The following is a 24,279-nucleotide window of genomic DNA, read 5'->3' on the forward strand; positions in this document are numbered from 1 at the left end:
GGATGAAATGTGGTATATACACTACTTAGTCTAAGTATGTGAAGGAAATATTAGAAACTTCTAGATTTGAAGACTCAAACATTGTACATATCTATGATTGGAAAATTGCAATATGTAGTACATAACAAACTTGAGATTGCATTATCTATTGGGATAGTTGCAAGATTCTCTCCTAATCCTAAGGAGAATCATTTGATGCCTATTAAGAGAATTTTGAGATATCTTAAAGGAATAGAAGACTATGGTCTATACTACAAGAAAAATGAAAAATTCAAGTTGAGAACCTACACTGATGTTGATTGGGTTGGAAATATTGATGAAAGAAAGAGCACAAGTGGAGGAACATTTTTCTTAGGAAAGACGTTGGTCACCTAGACCAACAAGAAACAAAATTGAATTTCTCAATCTATTGTTGAAGTAGAATATGTTTCTATGATAGTAAATTGTACAAACATTGTATGGATCAAACACCTACTCAAAGGTATAAATGAGGAAATCATTGAACCTGTGGTACTTTATTGTGATAATACAAGTGTTATAAATATATGAAAGAATCATGTGATGCACATAAAGACTAAGTACATTGAAATCAAGTATCATTACTTGAGAGAATCAGTTCAAGATAAATAAGTGAGGATCGAATATGTGAATACAAAAGAGAAGATAGCTAATCTCTTCACAAAAGCTTTACCTAAAGATGCTCATGAGTATCTAAGAGGTAAAATAGGTTTGATACCCCTATTCAAAGCTACTTAAGAAGCATGAGTAGTCCCTTACATCAATTGAAGATTGATGTTGTGTCTTACAACTTGATGTAGTGGATCTATTACTTTAGAAGCTGCCTAAAGTAATGAAGGAGTTGAATTAGAAGATTTATAGTCATAATAAAAGGTGATAGAGGGATTATCTAGAATTTATTATATCTGCATACAGAGATGAAAAGTCTTTGGCATTGTTGTCAAAGAGGGATAAATGACCTAAAGAGGGAGGAATGACCTATTAGGGAGAAATGAGCTATTGAGGGAGAAAGTATTGAGGGAGATATAATTCAGAGGGAGAAGATGGAATAAAGGAACTTGAAAAATCTCACATTACACTATATAGAGGAAGGCATATTCTACACTGACAAAGTGAGAAATTCCAAAGATTTATTTTCTTTTCGATATTATTATTGGTATTGGTTTGCCATCAATGACAAAGAGGGAGATTTTTGATATGAGACTATTTTGAAGTGAAGAACTTGTAATAGAATAATCATTATTTTGTCAATGTGTCAAACCTGCTACTTGCTAGTGAGACAATTGCTTTCTGGTCTGAAAATTATTAATTAGTTGATTGATGAAGAGGATATAAAAAGAGGAGATAAAAATTGCACCTAGAGAAAGGTTGAGTTATTTGCTATGTAAAAGAAACACTAAGACCAAGTAAGACATTGATACTATAATTAATTTTTTTATCTACTTATAGTTTGAAATGAAAGATGACTCAAGTTAAGAGTCGAAGAAGATCAAGTATGAAAAGTGTTTATCGAGCCTTTCTGAGCATTTAGTGAAAGCCAAGCAGAAGTTAATATAAGCCAAGTGAAAATAAAGAGGTGCCAAGAAAAGATGAAAATTAGGGTAAGCCTAGTGATTGTTAGTATATGCTGAGTAATGTTTAGTTGATGCAGAGCATTAGTAAAATTTAGTGCTCACTAAGTAAACTAGCATTGGCCAAGTGGAAGAACAATATAGAAGTTGAGTAACAACATATTGATGCCGATTGCCAGTATTTATGTTAAATAAAATATTTGACAAATCTGTGTCAACCATTTTATTTTCTTGAACTGTGCGAAGCGTGTGGAAGATAACTATGATGAACTAGTGGCACAAAATTCAAGGTAAACCATTTTGAAGCATATTCAAGGAAGATTGTAGAAGAACTTTCTAAAGGAAGAAAATGAAAAAGTGGGTGGATTCATTGTATCCTACCTAATCCTATCTAACCCTAAGATAGATGATTATGGTTAAGAGACAAAATATCTTAATTCTCTATTTATAGAGAGAGCTAGTTAGAAGAAAATTTTGTCATGTGTGAGAACCTAAGGAAGTAAAAGAATCTAGGGTATTTCTTCATTCAGTGACTAAATAGAAGAGACTATAGTTGGCATGCAAAAAAATAAGGCTTAAGAGTATGAATGCTTGAAAGTTGAACAAGGTATCAAAGCTGAAGTGTATGAATGCCAAGCAAAATGGAGGATTGGAATAGAGATCTATAATTTGGAAATGAGTTGTAATTTGTTATCAGATCAAGCCTTACTGTTACTTTCTAATCATTGTATTAGTCTAGGGTAAATCCTTTGGATTAAGGTTGACCTAACTATCATTTATAAATCCTTTAACTAGGTGAAATTGTAATAGAATGGTCTAAGGTCCTCTAACAAGGTGCACTTCTAATAGTGTGATTGAAATTCTTTAACTAGGTCACATTTAACAATGTATATTGTAACCTTTCATAGGGTTGGCCTTTCAAAGGGCATCTCTTTAGAAGAGTGAGAATTAGTAGCATGTTAATAGTGGTTTTTCCTAGATTGGGTTTCCATGTAAAATCCTTGTGTCAAATGTGTTATATTTCATGTTTATTTTTTTGTAAAGCTATTTTGACCTAGGATAGTAACCTACAAAGTTTAAGTATTGTATGATCTAATGAATACATGCATAATAAAGTTTTATCGATATGGGTCTATTAAGCATTGAAAATCTTTATTTGTACATTTGTACCTTGGATAACTAATTCAACCTTAGTTATTCTAAAGAATTCCAATAGGTTCCAAAGTATTTCTTAATGAAATTGTATTGTGAGTTTATCCTTGGGGAGATCCCCAACTATTTTGATATGCTAGATTTTCATGGTAGAGGCAAGGGATCATCATTTGAGAGACCAAAGGAAATTAATGACCATGATTTTGTTAGGGCATCTATTAGAAAACTTTAGGTAGAGCATGTTATTATTCTTTTTGTTGTGAAGGAACATGTAGAGGCTACCACACTAGGCACTATTAGTGATTTGGACCTGAGCCTCATTCAATGTGCCACTCATTTTCTTGTAAATGAGCCTCATCAATCTAGTGGAGGTCACATATGTATTTCATGTGAATATTTGTGCACATTTGGTACTTTCAACATAGAGGATGATGATAATAGGATGATGATAGGTGACTTCCTCAATGCCACATTTGGCATTGATACACATGTAAATATTAATAAACTTACTTAGCTATTACTAAGTTGTAGTAAACTATAAAAATGTGTAAAACAACTTGCAACACAAATAAAATTCACACATTTGGAACAAAAATTTTAACATAGAAACCTTGTGAAGGGAAAAAATACTTGGAACTGGTGACCCAAATTTTTTCACTCTTCTGAAGTGAGCTATGATAGGGGCCAACTTTGTTAAAGGTTTCATACATATCACTAATATGACCTTTTTAGAGGATGTCACCAAAATATCATCAAGACTTTATCACTCCTTGTTCCAGACTAAAGAGTAACTTGATTTATACTTACAAACGCCACTAATTGATGTTACCATATAGGATTTTATAGAGTTGTTATGTCCACTCAGTTCTTTTGATATTTTCTACTACAATGGTTAAATAGTAATAATATAAAGTAATTTTATTAAGAATAAAAAACTACGTTTTCTTTTTTAGATCTTTTCTCTGAGATCCCTCTCTTGAATCTTGTGAGGCCTCGCCCTGACCCATCATAACATAGTGATACTTTATTATTTTGATACTCATGACTCTATATGTTGAGACACTATTAGATGCTTTGAACATATTATATTATTTCATGTTGTGTGATGTTACTTTCAGATATTTGAGTTCATCATTTAATGCTTTATGAACATGTATGTTGATGAAGTAAGTAAATGTAGGATTAACACTTTGATTATGAAATCGTAATGATTAAGAATATGAGTAGGACGAGAGAAACTTTGATTGATTGAAAGATATATGTTTTAATTTATGTGATTCCCTGATACGTATACACATATGTGCATGTGAATTTATGGGGCTACTGATGTGTGCAATGAGTGTGCAGAAATATTTTAGTCGAGAAAACCATCAGAAGAACGAAATTGATCCCTATGTGCCATTTGTGGAAACCTTGTTGTTTGTAACTTAATTGTATTGTGAGATTTATGAATGTATCTTTCCATGATCAGTAAATGTTAATGTTTCGTAACTGTGTTCTTATAGTGTCACTTGACACTCGTGAATTGCATATGCATTCCAGCATGCTAGTTAGGGTTATTGGTGTAACCTTTGGACCTGAGTTAGACTAAGTTAGTGACCTTTTGGCTAATTTGTTTTTAATCAGGTTTAGTCACCCCTAATCTTGATTAGTGCTTGATCTGCATTTTGGAGTTGTTAGATGGTCCTAAATATTCCTAGCATTTGTTTGGTCCCAAATCTATTCCTAAGGCCTTAAAACATGAAATCTTTATACCCAAGGGGTATGGGGATGGGTTGGGGACATTTTCCACCCCCTTAGCCCCTTTTGTTGACTTTTATGGTCACTCAAAAAGTCTATTTTTGCCTTAGTGCGAAAATTGAAAGTTGTTACCATGAGTTGAATAACCTCAACTCCACTTATAGGTTAACCTTAGGTTTGGTTGAGTTAGAAACTTCTATATTTTTAGGTGAGTGGGGGAAGTTATTTCCCTTTTTGGTGGTTGAGTTTGGATCTTATTTAGAGGCCCTTTTTTATTAGTTTTGGTTGTTACCCAATCTCTAATTTTAGAGAGAAGTCTTGAAAGATTGAAGGCAAGGAAGGAAAAACTCTTCTCAACTTGTTCATTTTACCATAACCTCTTTGTGAAGGTAGGAGTTCTTCATCTCCTTTGTTCATGTTGCTCATGTTGTTTCATGCTTGGTTCATGGTTATGTTATTGTGTTGTTTATTGGTATGCTTGTATGTATGTTGGGTATGCTTGGGAAGGATTGAAACCATGTTTTATTGAATGCTTTTCTTTCATGTTTTGCTTGAATTTTGAAGTTTCCTTGTATGGGTGTGCAGAAGTGGCCAATTTGGGGAAAGGTATTTAGTTGGACTCCAATAGTGTAGAGTCTCTTCTCAGGATGAGAAGGGGAGAGAGGGTAGGGTGTTATGGGCCCCTACCTGTTAGCACAAACCACATATGAGTTTTGGCATGTAAGAATTGAAGAACGAAAGTTCTTGAGTTATAGCCCCGATTAGGCACCTATTTTGGTGTTGTGTTTGACATCTCCTGTTGGAATAATCCACCTTTCCCTAGTTTTGATTCAATGTTGAATCATGTTGTGAAACCCTAGTATGGATATGAATTTCTAATTTAGTTTTTTATTATGTTGTTTTGTCACCTAGTCAGTTTTTCATTCCCTCCACGACCTCAGCAATGTATTACAGAAAATGAAATGGGTCTCTTGTTAAGGGCCATGAAGGAAATTTAATTTGATTGTTGTAATTTTGGGATTGGAATCCTATTTAAATTATATTTAAAAACTTTGCTGTAATGGCAACGATGCCGAGTTTTCTTCCTGGTTCTTTCTCGGCACTAATACATTTGGTACCAAATTGCAATGGCAGTGCCATTGTAGTTTTTTCGTCACAACCTTGTTGTTGTCGCAATTGCGATAGTAGACTATCGCAATTGTGACGACAACAAGGTTGTGATAGAAAAATTGCAATGGCACTGCCGTTGCAATTTGGTACCAAATGTATTAGTGCGGTGGAGCCTTTGAATTAAGTTGTCAATAAAATAGTGATTGAGTAATATTGCTTCTCATGAGATTTTTCATATTTTCTTTTTAGTTTTAGTAATGAATATCAAAATGAGATAAATGATGATGTTGAATTATGAAAAAATTCACCTTCCAAAAAAAAATGTCAAGACAAAAATGCTGTTATGTTGGGAACTTGTTTTGGCTTCATGCTTATTAGGAGAAAAATTTGCTCTTGCTTTATTAGGATAGCAAAACATTACACTCTATGATTAATCTAACTTTAAAAAAATTTAATCCACTTGGCAAACTAATCAATTTGGAAATCTATACTTAGAAAAATAAGGACTTAAATTTTTTTTTTCCCCCCCAAGTGTAAAAAACTCTTTCTGATTTTTTTATGGGAAACAAATTAAATTCTCCCCCTTGTGACAGAGAATCTTAGAGGAATCTTTAATATCCTTGAAATAAATAAATAAAATTATTTTAAATAACTAAATAAACTAAATAGATAAATAAATTGATATGAAAACATAAAGCAAATATCCTAGCTAAGCTTATATCTTTTCCTACCAACTTAACTTTATGCATTAGCTCCTCCTTTCCTTGGCACTAGCTCTTGGAATGGGCTTGAAAAAGTTTTAAAACAAAGACAAATCACTTTTATTGGGTGACATCACCCCACCTTTTTCCTCTTCTACTTGGGCGCATGACATCATTTGTTATTGGGATGGGATTCAAGTTTGATGGGATTTGAAAAAAAGATTGTTTGTTTTAAACCTTGGCCTTTTTTCCTTAAGCCCATGTCTTTGTCAAGCTATGTCATGTGCAGTGGGGGGAGAGTCAGTCCTATCAGCAGTACACAGGACAATGCAGGCACCTCATTTCTTGGGAAAAGGGGTTAGTAGTTATTAGGGGTAGGTAGATTAATTTTGTTTGAGTTTAGAAATTAATGGGTTCTTTTTAAGAATTAATTTAGTTAATGTCTTGTTTAGTTAATAATTATTGTAAGCTAGTTGTCTTATTAAGATTTAAATTAATTAATGTTTTTAATTTAATTTAGTTGTCATCCTAAATATTAGTATCATGTTATTTAGTTAAAATTAGGAAATTAGTAGTATTGGATTTTAGTGATGTTAATATTAATATGTTTAGTGTTGGTATGTTAGTAAAAAAGTTTTTAATTATAGTTAAGAGTTTTGTTAAGTAAATAAATCTATATGTTTTCCTTAATATTAGGTCAGTTTTTGTTCCCTCCATGACCTCAGCAATGTATTACAAAAAATGAAATGAGTCTCTTGTTAAGGGCCATGAAGGAAATTTAATTTGATTGTTGTAATTTTGAGATTGGAATCCTATGTAAATTATATTTAAAAACTTTGTTGTAATGACAACAATGCTGGGGTTTCTTCGTGGTTTTTTCCTGGCGGAGCCTTTGAATCAGGTTGTCAATAAAATAGTGATTGAGTATTATCGCTTCTCATGAGATTTTCATATTTTATTTTTAGTTTTAGGAATGAATATCGAAATGAGATAAATGATGATGTTGGATTATGCAAAAATTCACCTTCCAAAAAAAATGTTAAGACAAAGATGTTGTTATGTTGGGAACTTGTTTTGGCTTCGTGCTTATTAGGAGAAAAAATTGCTCTTGCTTTATTAGGATAGCAAACCATTGCACTCTATGATTAATCTAACTTAAAAAAAAATATTTAATCCACTTGGCAAACTAATCAATTTGGAAATCTATACTTAGAAAAATAAGGACTTAAAATTTTTTTTTTTCACCCCCAAGAGTAAAAAACTCTCTGGTTTTTGTATGGGAAACAAATTAAATTCTCCCCCTTGTGACAGAGAATCTTAGAGGAATCTTTAATATCCTTGAAATAAATAAATAAACTTATTTTGAATAACTAAATAAACTAAATAGATAAATAAATTGATATGAAAACGTAAAGAAAATATCCTAGCTAAGCTTATATCTTTTCCTACCAACTTAACTTTATGCATTAACTCCTCCTTTCCTTGGCGCCAGCTCTTGGAATGGGCTTGAAAAAGTTTTAAAACAAAGTCAAATCACTTTTATTGGGTGACATCACCCCACCGTTTTCCTCTTCTACTTGGGCACATGGCATCATTTGTTATTGGGATGGGATTCAAGTTTGATGGGATTTGAAACAAAGATTGTTTGTTTTAAACCTTGACCTTTTTTCCTTAAGTGCTTATCTTTGTCAGGCTATGTCATGTGTAGTTGGGGGGGGGAGGGGGGTCAGTCTTGTCAGTGGTACATAGGACAATGCAGGCGCCTAATTTCTTGGGAAAAGGGGTTAGTAGTTATCAGGGGTAGGTAGATTAATTTTGTTTGAGTTTAGAAATTGATGGGTTCTTTTTAAGAATTAATTTAGTTAATGTCTTGTTTAGTTAATAATTATTGTAAGTTAGTTGTGTTATTAAGATTTAAATTAATTAAAGTTTTTAATTTAATTTAGTTGTCATCCTAGATATTAGTATCATGTTATTTAGTTAAAATTAGGAAATTAGTAGTATTGGATTTTAGTGATGTTAATATTAATATGTTTAGTGTTGGTATGTTAGTAATAAAGTTTTTAATTATAGTTAAGAGTTTTGTTAAGTAAATAAATTTATATGTTTTCCTTAATATTAGTTAGTAATTATTATAAATTTAAAAAAAGTTATGTAAGTTATGTAGTTTAGTTTTAGTTTATAAATATTAATTAGTTTTGATTAGATTAGTAAAATGTAGTTAGTGATATTCTTTTTGCAAATCGATACATGTTACACTCTTAATTAATGTTTAGTAAAATTTTGGTAAAATGTAAATTTAGTTTATTTGTTAAGAAAGTTAATCATTATGTTTGTAAACATAACAAGTTATGTTAGACTACTAAGATAATGTAATTTGTTTTGCGTAGTTAAATTTAAGACTAATTTATATTGTTGCTCAAATGATTTCAATATATCATTGAAATCTTAATGTAATAACGAACTAAATGTTGATACCAATTTAATAACGAGAATTTAACTGTATCAATGCATTTCTTCTCATGATTATAAATTTAAGATGAACGTAGTAAATCTATTCTTGCAAATCAACTCTTAAACCCTAGTGAACCTTATTATTATAATTTTTTTTTTTGTGTGTTTTTACCCTCGTATTTTGGGCATGACAAATCTTCTCTCACTCTATACTCACTTGAGTGATTCACTCTTTCACCAACTTTGCTTCTTATCTTTTCTCTTCTCTAGTCAGTTCACTTGGCTCAAATCTTAACTTATTTTACTTTAATAATTTTTCATTCATAGAAGTCATCAATCAAATGTTAACTAGAATCATGAACTCCTAATCAACATAATCACCATTAGTAGCCTGGTATTAGCATCAACAACCTAATCTATCTTATTCTCCCCCTTAAATAGTTTTCTCAATACTTCAAGATTCTTCCACCTTTTTCCTCTTAATCATCATTGTTGATCTTAGATTTATAATATAATTCCTTCATAAAATTAATTTAGACTCTTGGAAAATATAACTTGTATAAAAACTTGTGGAAATCCTTATCCTTCTTCAATCTCCATTATCTGATCCTTCTTAAATTTTCCCAATCATTGATCTTTTGAAAAAACTTTGACTTGTGCCTTAAACCTCCTTAAATTTTCTAAGTTTCCACCAAAAGTTGGCTTCAAATTCTAATTCTTCAAAGTTGTTCATTGATATATCACTCGATAAAAATAGCATTTTTTTGGGCAACATAACACTTGATTAATATTGACTTTCTTGAGAAATGCTATGTTTTCCTTCTTCTTTTTCCAATTGCTTCGGAAACACTATAGTCACTCAGTGAATACAGTCTCCCTTAATTAAACTTTTTACTTAGATAACCTTGTGTTCTTTGATATATTAAAATAATAAATGATTATAAAATAATCAAACCGTTAATACATTATCAGTATCTAACTCATTCAAGAACCCATTGACTACCTTATATATCACTTTTGTCTTCATCATACTTTCTTCAAATCCTCTTCACCAATCAAATGATATAGTACTATAGTAAGCTACCACAATGTCTATCCAATTAAGACTTTGACATCAATGGAAATATAACAACTTAAATGATTTTTTTGTATATGATTTAGTTGTAAAATGGAAGCACTTTAATAGGACTATAGATTTCCACTTTGTAGGGAAACCAAGTCATTCATTTACAATGTGAAAAGGAAAGAGACAATTTTCCCAATATGATTCCAATTTTAGCCCAAATTAGATTAGCTAGGACTCAAAGTGGAAGGGTGCTAATACTAAATCTAGATTATTAAGAGGAATTCAATACAAGGAAATGTACTCTCTTTGGCCCTTAATAGGATAATGTGAATGTGAAATTAAAATAATTTCTTAGAAAATATAAATCTAGATGATATGTGAATACAATCAACCTAATTAAGATGAAAATCTAGGGTAAAGATATGAAAGGAGATTAAATATGAAAGAATCCCCTTGAAATGCATAGAGGAAGATGTATATAAGATCAAGAACTTTCAGATTTGAATCTTTTCTAAACTTGTAATTGAGAATGTCAGAATAAAATGATCAAAGGAACAAACCTAGAAATCTCCCAAAAATCCAAGAATCAAGGATCAGTTCAACTTGGGAAGATATCTTTCCACTCGGTTGATGTAGTCAGTGACTCTAGAAAGCTTACAAACTATAGGTTCCAAATATATAATCCTTTTCACTCCTAACCTAAAAATCAATATAGAAAAGAAATGTTTGGGATTTGGGGTTTGATGAGGGCTTACCTTGCTTAAGCCCTAGGTTAAGGAAATAACCATAAATAAAAAATATAATTGTAAATAACTATAAAGAACATGATAAATGTTAGGATTCACCTTGTCCATGTGTATGTAATGCATTGTAGATCCTGAATTAGGAATGTAGGTTATCTCCACTCTTTGAAATAAATCTACAATAATTCAATCCTAGTGTCATGGATATCAATATCCATTAATAAGGAAGAAGATGAATGTGAATCTCCTCCCTTTATGGCCAACAATACACTAGATCTTGAAGTGGAAATTATCACAAAGGATTAATTAATGCTAGATAGAAATATCCTTTCTTGAATGCTTGAAAAAGACCTGAATGCAAAAAGTTGAAATTCTCACTTGAGATCAAGAGCTTTAGTGTAAAAGATTCTTGAGTGAGTGAGATATGAATGAGATATGAAAATGAAGCCTCAAAGCCTCCTTATATATTAGTTTTTGGGTGACAAAATAATACAGGCCGACTAGATAATGGTCATAAACTAATTAAACCCCTAACAAATTTTGGGATCTAGGTCAGCTTGGGTCAACCTTGTCTAGGACTATGTTGACCTAGTAGGACTAGGTCAACTTGGGTCAACCTAATCCAGGCTAGGTCACTTGAGTTGACCAAATCTAGGAGGAAAGGCCTTGGGTGCCATAGAAAGACAAGGTAGATACCACAAAGATAGGGTATAAAGATATAAGAGAGAAGGTGAAAATAGGAAAAAGCATAGGCATAGACATGATTTAAAGAAGGAATCATGAAGAGGAGGGAGATAAAAGGTCTTAGAAGAGAAGTGCCTCAATTTTAAGATGGTACATTTAGCCCCCACTTTAGTGGGAGTATGATTTTCCTCATACTCATGTTAAATGAGATCAAGAGAAAAAGAGAAACTCTTATCATGACTAAGGAGGACAATAAATCATCTAGCCCTCAAAAATATTGAGTATTTTTCACATCCAGGATCAAAATAACATAGATACGTTCTAAAAAAATAAGATGGGTGTAGTTGCTTGCCCAATAAGATTTGTGCTCCTTATTGTAAACCACACAAGGAAAAAGAAAGAATTGGGGGGAAATGTCTCTAGAAAAGGGGATGATATTGAATAGTCTAGAAAGTGTGTATGAGATTCTAATCAACCCATCAAAGGATGAACCAAATGGTCTAGATAGTGTGTGCAGCATACTAGTCAGTCTATTGAGGGAGTTAACTTTGAGGGAACTCCTTGTCCCAAAAAAGGAGTATCAACAAGAGATTCGAGCATAAGGATTTGTGTGTCCTTATGGGATCAGAATAAGACCAAGCATCCTAGACTATTAGTATTCAAAAGAAGGGTAAAAAATGAGGATCGAGCCTCCCAAACTATGAATAGTTTATAGAGATCCAAAAAGAGACCAAGCCCCCAAGAAGTATGGTTAGTTCCTAGAAAATATAAGGAAAATAGGAAAAGAGATAGGGAAAGAATAAAATAATAATGCATAAATTTTTGTATAACTTAGAAATCATACCAAGCACTAAAGGTTGAAGTGCTCCAAACTATACACAAAATTCATATTTGTATTCCATGGGAAAAGGATGATGGCGTATATGCCCCCACATTAAATAAATTGCAAACACCTCAATATGAGAAACTAATTTAGTGGAAGTGTACATGCATCCATGAAAGAAAGTTTCCATGATGAGATGCCCCCAAGAGGAGAAAAATATCAAGGGAAAGATGCACATGATAAAAAGATAGAGCATAAAAAGGGATCTACTAACTAATGGGTTAGTAAGCTCATATGATAATATGTGATGTTATGTCAAGTATGAAAATATCATCATTCTTAAAAAGAAGTATAACTACAACACAATGGGGGGAAAACACAAAAGAGATACAAAGAAGAGTCTTCTTGGGCCAATAACATGGAGGACAAAAAGAATCAGTGCTACTATATCATAAGCAACCAAGAAGACTATACAAGATCAATATTACAAATAATATCACATGTGAAAAATAACATGGAACAACATATAGAAGAAAAGAGATAAAAAAAAATGAAAGCAAAATTATTTCATCCTCTTGAACTCAATAGAGAAATGAGGATAATCTAAAGCAATTAAAAGACAAGACAAAAAAATACAACCTAAGAACACTAAAACCCACCATGATGGAGGGAGTGTACATCAAGTTTTATGTGCCCCCTCCATCTCAGTCCAAAATTCTAGGGGAAGGATGAAAAATCATGAGAGGAAACAGATCCATAATCGTAGGTATCACAATGAGTCCTAGGAAAGGAATTAGTGAGTCACTATGCTCATTATTAAGAGTGATTGTAAGCTACATAGAAAAAATGTTAGGCCAATAACTATGCATAATAATTATATCTTCATCACTACCATCATCTAAAGTATCTTCCATATCTATATTAACTGAATAAAACATACAAAAAAAATCATCCAATAAAGTGTTACCTTGTGTAGCTTCCTTGAAAGACACACATCATCTGATCAAAGGAAGGTAAAGGTTTCGATGAAGATATAGGTTAAGAAAGAGAATGGGCTTTAGCTTTAGCTTTATCTTGACTATTTCATGACATTGATGGGCATGTTGGATATGAATAGTCTTACAAGATAACATAGAAGGATTAGGATCAACAACCATATGATCCAAAGAAGGAACATTAATGGGTTGAGATGCAATAGCTAAAAGAATGGAGGAACAAGTAGAAAGAATAGATGCAGTAGGAAAGATAGGAGGAGGTGAAAAAACCTTAGGAAAACTAAGCTTCATAATCTTTTTTATATTATATTTATGATAGTTTTGATAGAAATGATTGGGACGAGTAGGTGGATTTCAGAACGAGAAGACCAATCTTAGGAAAATCTCTAGAATATGATAGTTTATAAATATAATGATTAATAGTAACAACATCTCCATCATGATGAAATCTAAGGCTTAATATGATAGTTTATAAATATAATGATTAATAGTAACTGAGCTTAACTTGAAATTGATTAGAAGTAGGAATAACAACAATGGTAGTAAAAATAAATTTCTCTAAAATAGTATAGATAAAGTGATAGAACATTGAGGTCAATAGAGAAAACCATTACAAGTTTGAATCCACATAGAAGTTGAATCATAAATATCTCTATGAAATCATTTGTTAAAAAGGTGTTCTTTAATGATAACACTCACATTAGAGGAAGGATTGACCAGAGTTCCACAAGGAGTATGAGAAACTCTAATAGTGATGTAAAGAGGACAATTAGGGTCTTTCAACACACAAGATTGATTAAAGCGAATGATAGGAGGTATTTGTTTAGGATTAGGTGGAGAATAAATTGGAGGTTGAGAGTCTAACTCAACATGATTAACCACATGATTTTCTTCTTCTATCTTCTCATCATAATAAATATGGTGATAAAAAGAAGGTTGATTAATAACATTCATTGAGTGTGAAGGTAAAGGATTAGTATAAATGTGAAAATTCTTATTAGGTGGTGCAATAGACTGATTCATGTTATTAACTTGAACATTAATAGAAATAGCCCTAGAATCAATAAGGTCTCAAATAGTATTCTTCAAAGCATATCACTTTTGAGTATCATGACCTTATTGATAGTGACATTGATAGAAATCATTATAATCAAAAGTAGGGATAACTTTAAGAAACCCCCCTTTGGAAAAAAAAAGTATAAAATCTTGGCGAATCCAACATTATTTTAGGGGAATAATTTTGACTTCTATTGGTGATTTTTTTTTCAAACTTGGAAATTTTTTAATTTCATTAGCAATTTTTTTCCATCATATGAAAATTCTGTAAAACCTTGGTGAATCTTTAATTATTGAAGAAAATCATGACCGAAAGTATGAATACCTAGAAAGCATATTTTATATCATCAAAAATATAATAACTCATTTTAATAACCATTATATGATCATAAATCAGTGGTTTAAATCCTATTCCGGGCCTAAATATTTAAGGACAACAATTTTTAGAGAAAGTCTTGGGAGTAATGACACTTGTCCACATTCAAATCTATTTTGGGCCAAAGCTTAAAAGGATTAAAACTTACTTGGAAAGTCTCTGGAACAGAGACACGTGCCAAGTATATGTACTTATCATATAATTTAACTTAAATTTTTACCATGTATTGGTGAATGTGACCATCTAATAGGACAAGCCTCAAAAATTATGGGTGAAAAAGATTTAATTTACCATGTGGAAATATTAGATTTTGTTGGTGAAGTCATGGTCAAAATAAAAATGATTATGTATCATTATTAGTGATTTATCCAAGCATGAGACCCAGGTTTCATAAAGTGCAGGTGACGTCGCCACCCCAAAAGTGCAATTTGTTTTGCCAAATTCAAGGTCCCTGATGAGTGAGATTTGCTATTTAGAGAATATTCACCACTAAAGTACACCTTGATCAAAATACTTAGGAAAAGGTTTACTAGGATCAAGAGGAGGAACACGAGGAATATTAAGGACATGATCATTAATAATATTATTCATCACCTTAGACAAAGGATCAAATAGTTGAGTATATTAATAATTATGACAAAATATAGAGGAAAAAGTAGTTGTACCTCAAGATGTAGTAGCCACTTTGTTAGCTTGAATTTTCATCCAACAATTTATTTGTAATATCTCGTGAAAATTAGGAAGAAAATTGTGTTTCAATTGCTTAGGGTTTCTAAGAATGTGTCATTCCTTGTGGAAAAACCCTATAAAATAAATGTGTTTCATGTTTTGTTGAATTACTCATAATTTGACACAAAAAGTATAAGATAGGGATACATAAAAAACTTTGGTTATACATTGGTTTTTGTATTCATAAGTCTATTGATCATTTTCATATATTATAAGTCATGTCTCTAAAGTTCTTTAAAGTTGCGATGTCACAATATTGTTTTTATCACCCCATCACTCCATTATGATCTCTAACTATTTTAGTAGCCGTGAAGTTGTGAATCAGTCATTGCAACACTGCATGGTTATTGTTGACTTTAAAGTTCATGGCTAGTATTGACTTCACATTTTTCAAGTTGTGATGATGTGAAGGGTAACCACAATAGTCAAGGTCTAGGCTATCAAAAAATCAATGCCAATTAAGAGTAACTTGAGCTTTTAGTTGCAAAGTGGAAAAATCTCATTATTGTAGCTTTGTAGGGTTAAAGTATGAGTTAAAGTCTTGTGTTGCAAGGTCACAAACAAGGTGGCAGTTAAATTTAAAATGATTATCATAATATTATGGGTGGAAAAATAGATAATATTTTTCAAGTTACGAAAGTGTGAAATGGAATCAGGACAGTTAAAATTTAAAAGCTATCTCATCATCACATGTGGTTAAACTTGACTTGAGGTCAAGGTAGCGAAGTGATGAAAGATCATTATCACAGCTTCATAGGGTTCAGTCACGAGTTAGAGTTTTAAGTTGTACAACTATGAAGCTAATTTAATAATTAATGAAACAATTATTGCACCATCAAAAAGTTTGAGTCATAGTTAAGTTCTTTGGTTGTGAATCCATGAAGCAAAATAATCAAGACAATCATTATAACCTCACATGGTTTAAAGGGACCATATATTCGACGGTTGTAAAAAGGTGGCATGGTCAAGTTTTGAGTCATCATAACATTACAAGTGATAGAAATACTTAGCCCTAAACCATTGAGAAGTTGCAAAAGGTCAGTTTAAAAGGTTTCAACACTTTGCAAGTTAAAGAGATAATGAAAAATGTGAGCAACGATATTGTGATGAGTAGTTTCGCACCTTCACAAGTGTTAAGATGCAGTCAATTTATGAAGTAGTGATGCTGTAATGAGTTGTCATGTAGTCATTTTGATGGATCGCTGCAGTTAATGAAGTAAACAGTTAATAAGTTGTGAAGCTATGAGAGAGTCAAGTTTTATATGTTTCACTACTTCATTGTGGTCAATAAAATATAAGAATAAATAGTTATAATGAAGTGATTAAGGCTTGAATGAAGAATTCACAATCTCATGGGTCAACATGGTCAATAAAGAAATAGAACTATGAAGTGGCGAATAGATTGAATCACAACATCACAAGGCTAATATGACTGTTAAACTTTATATCAAGAAGTTCTGAACTAGTAAAGATAACCATCTTCACATAATCACAACAAAAAATAAAGAAAGGTAAGAAACTATGGTGAAGTAGAGATAGAAGGAGATTGCTACTTTGCAACCTTTAGTTTTAAAAGCATAAAACAAATTTGAAACATCCATGTCTGAGTTGGAAAAAGAAATGTGAGCTGGAAGTATGAATAGTGAAAAAGTGAAGATATTGCCACCTTTTCAAGGACTAAGAGGATTTCAAGAATTCCAATTTTAATGACAATAATACAACACTCCCATTTACAAAAACAAAAAAATTCTAAGAAGAACATGCGTTTTCATTACTAGTTACATAAACCTTGAAGTGTTAGAGAGATTTTAGGATTTTAGAGCAAATTTTCAGCATAATAGAGTTTCAAGGTTATTGAGATACTTTGAAAGAAATGGTATAGAAGGAAGGAGAATTAATTGCATACATATAGATTGAAGAGTCTACATCAAAAAAAAAAAAACCCTAGCCTATTTGTAGATGAATGGATGGAAATTCTACTTGGTTCTTCTAATCTCCAATTTGCAAATCATCATGCATTCAAAGATCCCTACATTTTTAGTTCTTGATAGAAATGAGGGTGAATTGTTTTGGTTATTTGATAAGTATAGGATAGAGAAAGTCCTAATTTCAAACCCTTGGACCAAAAACTTAGGAAAAATAATCATGCTTGAGGTCTCTGTGGATGCTGACCTAGTCAAGGCACTAATCAAATCATATGATCTAGTCAGCAAGTCCTTCCACATAAAAGATAGAAGTATATTCTTGGCATTGGACAAAGAAACATTTATGGAAGCCTTTAATTTGGGAGGTCCAATGTCATTACCAATTGACATGGGAAAATTTAATGAAAATTTCAAAAATTAGAAGAGCCTCTACATGGGTAGAACCACAACCAGACATATCCCAATGTTGAGGAAAGAGAAAGGAGAAATCCTAATGAAGAAGGAATTGGAAGACCTCATGCCTCTTGAATTGTTTTAGAGGTATATGTAGAAAATCTTTTGGTTTGTATAAGGCCTTGGGTTTAGATGGAACTATAAATTCTATTGGTGGGCATTACATCATGGATTTGAATATTTAGGACCCACACACAAATGTGGGGTATGATATTTTGACATACATTATCACTAGGATCCATGATGAGATTGAAACTACATAGGAGGGAAGATTGGATAATTTTAAGTTCCATCATTACTCTCTAATCATGCATTTGATCCTATACAAAAATGTGCAATTCTTTGACCAAAGCTTCTTTGAGAGTATAGACGAATAGAAAGAGAGACTACCTGTACAATGTTGGACAAGGATATGGCAAAGATTCTACCCATATTCTAAATATGGTAGGAGTTGTAATTGAAATAATACCTAGAAATGTTAGGAAGGTAGTTAAGCCCAACCTCTACTTTGATGAGGAAAAGAATTTAGGGCATGAAATGGGAAGAGCATTTCTTTTTTAGGATTATAATGTCATTAGGATTTATGGATTCCATTAGTCACCTCACCTTCTGCCAAAGTATATTTTAGAGGGACTAGGATTTTTAGAGGTCTTTTCATAGTTGATTTTACTGAATAGAGAATATTTAGGCCGAACTGTAAAAAAGGGCACATTTTTGTGTAGAAGTACCAAAGTTGGAGATTTTGATATAGGGAAGAATAAAATTGAGGAAACTAATGATTTCCTAAGAAATTAAAAAGTACCAATTGCACCTACGAGAATCTATGACCCTTGCAATGTAGTTAGAAATGCTTTGAAGTAGATGAGGGGATATACTTTTCATCCAACAAAGGGTTTATGGGAGGAGGATATCATTGCTGATTTTTTGGATGAGAATTTATATAGGGAAAGGATGATAAAATTTAGGGATGTACTAAGTTTTGAACAAGAGATGAAAAAGGTAGATCCATCCTTTAATGGATTCTATCCTAAAATTGACTACTGCTCTAGGTTTGAAAAATGCATTTAGAAATTTGATGAGATATCATCTCAAGTGTCAGAAGAGATCAAAAAAAGAGTAGATCCAGAGTCTTCTAATTAGGATATTGTTGTAAAGGTTAGTGATGATGATGAGGACTAGGTATAAAGTACAAAATGGGCTCAGTAGAGGAGCAAGAAGCAAGAAATGGTGGAAATTCCAAAAAATGCCAAAGAGAAACCCTTGCAAATCCTACCAAGGAATAGTCAATATTTTGACACTACATGAAGAAATTTCTTGATTTCTTAGGTCATTGAAGATGAAAAAAGGGCCAAAAGGCTAGAGCTTTAAGCTCAAATGCTTGATGATAGAATTATTGAGGTCAATCAATCCATGAATGATGAAAATTTCATCAAAATAGAGGAATTCAAGAGATTTTTTCTCAATTTGAAGTAGAATGAGTTTTCTCTACAAATGAAGCCAGGTGACTCAGATGAAGTAGTTGCTGAAATGGTTAAAAAGCTACAAGAGTATGACCCTGCTAGTGAAACCCTTGCTGTAGAGGAGGCCAAGGAGTTGATATAGAGGAGTGGCATGATTGTATTCCTAGGTTGGGACATCAGTTCCTCATTTTTTCTAGATCAAATTAGAAGGTAGGAAAATACTATCTCATTTGAAGATGAGAATCAACTAGGGTAGTTAAGAGGGTCTAGGTATAACATAGATGCACAAAATATGGAAATATGGATTTTAGCTCTAGAAAACCAAAAGGAAATATAATATTCTAGAATGTGCAAAAAAAACATGGATTATTAAATACTACATCACTATTGGGCAAGAATAGGATAGATGTGCTTGAGGAGCAACTGGAAGGAGCCTATGAGTAGTACATTAAAACTAAGAGGCATTATGAAGAAGAAATGAAGAAGACCTATGTGTTGGAGTAGATAAATCTCACATTAGAGAATGAGATAGTGGTCTTGAAAAATGCTACAAGATCCACCACTGAAGTTGAAGAAAAAGGCATATAGATAGAGGGTCATGCACTTGAGATAGAGGATATGGTAGGTCAAGCCATAGCTATTGATGAAAATGATTTGGAGTCCAGCAAGGAGATATAAATTAGAACCATCAAGAACTTGTTGATTTACAAGGTAAACTCCTTGAAATATGTCTCTTAGAATGTACAAAACAACTATCTTGTTTTACAAGGGGCATAATATAAATTTTCTGAGGCAATTACCTTTTTATCTCCTTTATTCACTACATGGGCCCCCTACACCCAACTCTTTAAGAGCCTTGTGCCCATGCTTCCCTAGAAAAAGGACTTACTAAAAAGGAAAACAATTTCTGTTAGAAATCTAAATCATAAGGTAAAAGAGTTGAATGCTTTCTTTGTGGGAAAGTTATAATTAATGTAAAATAAAATGAAAGCAATTGCCATAGGAACACCTAATTTTTTACCCGACATTTTGAATAATGATGGAGGAGTCAAGGAATGGATAGAATGGTTATCCTCTTTTGATGATATCCTAAATCACTCTATGTTTATGGCCTACTGCATTGGTGAGGCTAATATTGTAGTAGTCTATGATTTAATTGATATGTTATATATACTAGAGTCAAAGATGGGTAAGATAACTTCAGAGGTAAAAGCTATAACAAATGTTAAGTGTAACAAGTTCCTTGAGGAAGTAAATGGTATAAGAGATTCTACCTAGCTTAATGTGGACACTAATATAGCTATCCGGAAAGTTATAGAAGGGATAAAGGCCCTACCATCTAGGGATAGTGACTAGGCAGTTAAAGACATAGTTAAAGGAAAAATATAGAAAGCAAAGAAAAGGAAAAGAAAGAGACAAGTTGTTAAATTGAAAATAGTTTTATATTGAAGACACCTAAGGAAAGTGCCACCAACCAATTTTGCAACTATTTCCCCAATTTTGATTGGATAAAAAGATGTTTTTGTAAAGTAACATGTAAAAATATCTTTGTATTTTTATTCTAAATCAATTTTTGACATATGTCCTCCCATTTGAAGCTTGTTGCAATCCTTATCTATAAAAGGATTTCCAGGATGTGGAGTGAGGGTTTAAGTCCTACATAATTTTTAGTGACTATACTAATTATAGTTGGTCCAATTTTTTTTGTGTCAAGTTTTTTTAGTGTCTATGCTAATTCCAGATAACAACCCAACATATATGTTTACAAAGGTTGTGACAAGGGAGAAGCTAAACTCCTCTTCAACTTTGGTTTTTCTTCTCAACTGAACAACATAAACCAACAACATGGTCTAGGGTGGTTTGATCTAGTGGGAGCCCCATGTGGTAGTAGTAATGCTACAGGATCAATCTCCAAGTGGGAGATTATTGTCTAGTATGGAGTCTGATCAGTCCTCAAGTGGGAGATTGTTAGTTTGTAGTCACTGATAAGAGAATTATTTTACATACTTCATAAATTCTTGATGGTTCTTAGTTTCTTTGGAAGTATTGTACATACATCATATTTGTTTTTTGGCTATTATTTGCTAATGGCTATTATTCACCAATGTATGTTCGATTATTCACCGATTTATGGCCAACATGTTGTAACTAATTTTAACCCTAAAATGGAAAAAATACTTGTGTAAAAGGGCTTAGGGTTAGGGATTTTTTAATAATATGTGATGCAAAATTGCTTCGTGCAGTGGTATTAAGCTATAAGGGATTACAGATTGTAATCAGGTTGTAATCATTGGATTATAATAATATTGGACTTGTTGTTTCATGGATGTAACCTAGGGTTTGGGTGAACCTCATTAAATCTTGGTGTCTTGTGTTCTCCTCTATGTGACATATTGTTTTCTGATATTGTTTATATTTGCATGTAATCATTATTTCTTTCTATAGTTTAATTCTAACAAGTGGTATCAGAGCAAGTTTTTTTTTTTTTTTTTCCAGTTATCCTCTAGAGGAAAGTATCATAGTTGAGTGGGAGCAATGATAGATGAGGAAAGTATCCTTAGAGAGAAATTTGATGTATTTCAAACTTTTAAGAAATGGAAATGCTTGGTTGAAAATGAGATTGGTAAGAAATTAAAATGTCTTAGATCTGATAATGGTGTTGAGCATTGCAGTTATGAATTTGAAGATTATTGCTCCACTAATGGTATTCATAGACATAAAATTGTTCCAAGGACTCCACAAGAAAATGGAGTGGTTGAATGCAAAAACAAGACTATAATGGAGCATGCAAGGAGCATGAGGTTGCATGTAGGGTTGCCCTTAAACATGTGGGAAAAGGCTGTCAATACTACTATATATTTGATTAATAAAGGTCCTTCTAGTCCCTTGGGTTGTGGTATTCTTGAGGAAGCATGGGCTGGTAAGAAGATGAGTCATTCTTTTCTCAAAAACCTTTGGTTGTGAAGCATTTGCTCATATAGATTCTGAAAATAGAACCAAGCTGGAAGCTAAGTCAAAGAAATGTGTATTTGTTGGATATGACATTGATCAATTTTATTATAGACTTTGGGATTTTGAAAATCATAAAATTGTAAGAAACAGGGATGTCATATTCAATGAGAAAGTGTTGTACAAATATTTTTTGTAAAAACATGAGAAGAAATAAGATAATTATGTAGTGCTAGATGATACTCCAAAAGATGATGTTCTAGTAATTCCTCATGATCTACAACAATCGCAATAACAAATACCACACACACCAGTGACTATTAGATGGTCCATAAGGCTAAGTAGACCTCCAAAAAGATTTTCTCCTTCTTTGTACTCTATTTTAATAATAGATCCTAGTGAATCTAAATGTTATGATGAGTTTGTGTAGGTGGATACTAAGATTCAGTGAGAGTTTGCAATAAAAGACAAAATGGACTCTTTGCTAAAAAATAAGACAAGGGATTTATGCAAGTTGCTTGCAAGTAAAAGGGCTTTATAGAATAAATGGGTTTATAGGTTGAAAGAAGAGGATAGGTTAGTTGTAAAAGGATTTTCATAGAGAAAGGGCATTTATTTTGATGACATACTCTCTCCTATTGTGAAAATGACTTCTATTCATATTATTTTAAGTATTGTGGCTAATGAAGATTTGCATTTAGAGAAGCTTGATGTTAAAACTAACTTACTTCATGGTGATTTGGATGAAGAGATATATATAGCATAGCCATAGGGGTTTGAGGTCAAAGGTAAGAAGAACTTAGTGTGTAGATTGAAGAAGAGTCTATATGGCTTGAAAAAAGCCCCTCGATAATGGTATCTAAAATTTGATAGTTTTATGCATGAGCATGGATATAGTAGGTTTCATTTAGATCATTGTGTTTATTTTGAGAGGTTGGATGATGAAAACTACACTATTTTATGTTTATATGTTGATGATATGCTTGTAGCTGGGTCTAACATGCATTACATTAAGGGGCTAAAATGCCAGTTAGCACATGCATTTGTTATGAAGGATTTGGGGACAAAAAAAAAATCCTTGGTATGAAGATTTGTAGAGATAGGAAGAACATGAAATTAACTTTATCTTAGGCTAATTATATTGCAAAGGTGTTGCAACATTTCTCTATGGAGAATGCTAAAGTTGTTAGCACACCTTTATGTGGTTATTTCAGGTTGACCAAGCAAATGTATCTTTAGACACAAGAAGAGGAGGACAAGATGTCCAAGATACCTTATGCTTCAACTATAGGAAGCTTGATGTATGCTATGGTATGAACACGACCATATATTACCCATGCAATGGGAGTCATTAGGAGGTATATAAGTCATCCAAGAATTGAGAATTGGAATGTAGTAAAATTAATTCTAAGATATTTGAGAGGTACATCCACTAAGTGTTTATATTTTGGGGGCTCTACTACTGATTTACAGGGCTATGTTGACTTATATTTGGCAGGGGATATTGATACTAGGTGGAGTACTACATGTTCTATATTTACTATTGGTGGGGCAGCTATGAGATGGGTTTCTCGATTGTAGAAGGTTAATGCTTTATCCACTGCAGAGGTATATTATGTTGTTGATACAAAGGAAATGAAGGAGATGATGTGGCTTTAGTTCTTCTTGGAAGAAATGGGACACCCTTAGAGGGATAATCTTTTATTTATAGATAGTTAGAGTGCCATTCACCTTGTGAAGAATTTTGCTTTTCATTCAAAGACAAAATACATACAGTTGTGGTACCATTTCATTCGGTCAGTTTTGGATGATGGACAGTTAAAGATGGAAAAGATACACACAAATGATAATCCAATAGACATGTTTACAAAGATTGTGACAAGGGAGAATTTGAACTCCTCTTCAACTTTGATTCTTCTTCTTGACTAAACAACGTAAACAAATAGCATGGTCCAGGGTGGTTTGATCTAGTGGGAGCCCCATGTGGTAGCAATATTGTTGTAGGACCAATCTCAAAGTGGGAGACTGTTATCTAGTATGGAGTCTGATCAGTCCCCAAGTGGGAGATTGTTAGTTTGTGGTGACTAATCAGGGAAGTACTGTACATACTTCATAAATTCTTGTTAGTTCTTGGTTTCTTTGGAAGTACTATACATACTTCACAATTTTTTATTTGGCTATTATTCGCCCTTGGCTATTATTTGCCAATGTATGGCCAATTATTTGCTAATTTATGACCAACATGTTGTAACTAATTTTAACCCTAAAGTGGCA

Source organism: Cupressus sempervirens, chromosome 2, assembly GCF_028749045.1.
Source record: "Cupressus sempervirens isolate cs-2001-9-10 chromosome 2, ASM2874904v1, whole genome shotgun sequence".
NCBI lineage: Eukaryota > Viridiplantae > Streptophyta > Pinopsida > Cupressales > Cupressaceae > Cupressus > Cupressus sempervirens.